Source organism: Penaeus monodon, chromosome 41 (assembly GCF_015228065.2).
Source record: "Penaeus monodon isolate SGIC_2016 chromosome 41, NSTDA_Pmon_1, whole genome shotgun sequence".
Lineage (NCBI taxonomy): Eukaryota > Metazoa > Arthropoda > Malacostraca > Decapoda > Penaeidae > Penaeus > Penaeus monodon.
In genome coordinates this window covers 28172614-28175113 of record NC_051426.1, presented here as the reverse complement: position 1 = coordinate 28175113, position 2500 = coordinate 28172614, and the positions used below count along the sequence as shown (strand labels likewise).

The 2500-nt window shown below is 40.5% G+C and overlaps 1 protein-coding gene across 7 annotated transcripts in view; it reads right to left on the bottom strand.

Moving 5' to 3' along the window:
* Window positions 1–2500, bottom strand: part of LOC119598601 — a 101225-nt gene that overhangs the window by 48069 nt on the left and 50656 nt on the right. The window lies entirely within an intron of this gene.

The window sequence follows — 2500 nt, the reverse complement described above, 5'->3', positions numbered from 1 at the left end:
AGTTAAAGAAAGAAAGCAGAAAAAAAAAACACAAGAGAAAACACTCAGAAGTCAACCTCATACAATCTAAAGGAACGGTTAATATAAAACAAAGGAAATAGAATATTCAACATACTGCATAACTGGTTTTCTATTTTCTTCTGCACTTTTTTTTTCTCTTTCCATTTACTCCTCCACTTCTTCCTCATTCTCATCTTCCTCTTCCTTCTTCCCTTCCTTCCTTGACTTTTCCCTGTCCTTATCCCCCCCCCCCCCATGCTACAACTGTAAATCAAAATATCACTCCAGCATATTTTTTTTAATATGATAAACTCTTTTCATACGAATTCGTCGCATTAATGTATTTCATCGCCTAATACACATTCTCATAAGCTAAAAAAAAAGAAAAAAGAAAAAAGAAATGCATTCCAGCTCGACCAAAATGCAACTATAACCGAAAGTGTTTACGAAAGTCGATTTGCATAAAAACACACTTAATTCGCCACAATAAATTGCCCTTACTTCTCTCTTTCTCCCTCCCTCCCTCTCTCTTCCTCCTTTCCTCCCTCCCTCCTTTTCTCTCTCTCTCTTTCTCCCTCTATCTGTATCTCTCTCTTCCTCCCTCCCTCCCTAGCCCCCCACTCTCTCTCTCTCTCTCCCTTCCTCCCCCTCTCTCTCCCTCCCTCTCTCTCCCTCCCTCCTTCTCTCTCTCTGAAGTTTCAGCTCATTGGTGTTCTGGGAGTCGACTCGAGTAAACTTCCAATCACCAGAGACATATAATTTACACTCACACGATTACCGGTTCGTTAGGAATACCGGGTTTTCTGCACTGGGACGTCCATTTACCGGGTCATTTGTGTGAAATGAAGGAAAGGGAAGAATGAAATGGAGAAAGACGAAGGAGAAGGAGAAGTAGAGGGAGAAGGTTGGAGAGCATGGGAGGGGGGAAGAGAAGGAAGAGATGAGGAGGAAGAGAAAGGGGAGGAGAAAAAAGAGGAAGAGGGGGAGGAAGACAAGGAGGAGGAAGAAGAGGAGGAAGAGGATACGGAAAAAGAAGAAAGAAAATGAAGAAAAAAAAGGAAAGAAGCTGATACAGAGAAAAGAATAGGCAAATGAAAGTACAGAAGAAAAGAAAAGAAATAAGAAGGAAAATATAGAAGAAGAAAACAACAACAACAACAACTATTTATATGTATTGGAGTGAAACGTAGAAAGGCACACAAAAATACTGAAGAAAAATACAGTCTGTAGAATTCGCCCGTTTTCGAAATAATTTGTGAGTTCTACAGTCCCGTAGATCATAATTGCGGAAGGAAAAAGTGTATTTCTTATCTTTCTTATCTACCTTTCTTTTCTCTCTCTCTCTCTCTAGTTTTCAACCTTCCTATCTGCCTTAGTCCCTATCCTTCATTCTCTCTTCTCTATCTCTACTCCAATCCCCTTCCTTCCTCCCACTCATTTATACACCCTCACTCTCTCTCTCCCCTCTTTGCATATTGAGACCAACAGCCATACTCGCTTCACATACGCATTTTACAACCGCTATCGAAAATGTCAGGCGGTGTTAGCACTCAATGCATCACAATACAGGGGTGCGTCAACACTAGCTTCGAAAAAATGTGATCGGCGAAAGGGAGAGGGAGCGAGGCAGCGCAGGAGAGGGTTCGAACCCCGCTTCGGATTTAGGGCTTCGTTTAACTGGTCTTCGCATTGGGCTTTCTATGGAACGAGTAGGTTCTTGTTCCTTGTAGTTTGTATAGGTCTTTCTGTTGTGCGAATGAGTGCTTGTCTCCTATGGTTCGTGTAGGGCTTTGTGTTGTGCGAATAGGTCCTTGTTTCTTGTGGTTCGTGTAGGGCTTTGTGTTGTACGAATAAGTTCTTGTCTCCTATGGTTCGTATGGAGCTTCGTTTGGTGCGAATAGACTGATGTTTCCTTTGGTTCCTCTAGGGCAGTGGTACTTAACCTGTTTACTACCACGTCCTCTTTACGAATTTGTCCTACCTTCCACGCCCCCCCCCCTTGCATACTATGAACAGAATTCCCTCCCAGATTTTAAAAAAATTATATGGTCTTAGTCTTTTTACTGAGGATGAATTAGACACATTATTAACAAACTTCTCATTATTTGACTCTGATCTCTTTAAGAGAATAACATATATGATTAGAAAAAATCCAACTTTTTCCCCACGGGCGCGCACCCCTTGGAAATTACTTTATAGGGGTGCGTTTTCATCAGGTTGAGAACCACAGAAGTAGGACTTTGTATGGTGTGAATAGACCGTTGTGTCCTGAGATTCGAAATGGAGTTCGTGTTGTGCGAATGGACCATTTTCAAGATTAGAAAGCGTGTGATATGTGATGTGTTAAAGCATATTGCAAGTTGTGATTGGGAGGATTAGTTTTTTTTTTTTTTTTTTCTTTTTTTTTTTTTTTCTTTTTTTTTTAATAGGAGAATGCAGCGTGTACTTTGATATGGTACACGAATCAAAATGTATATATATATATATATATATATATATA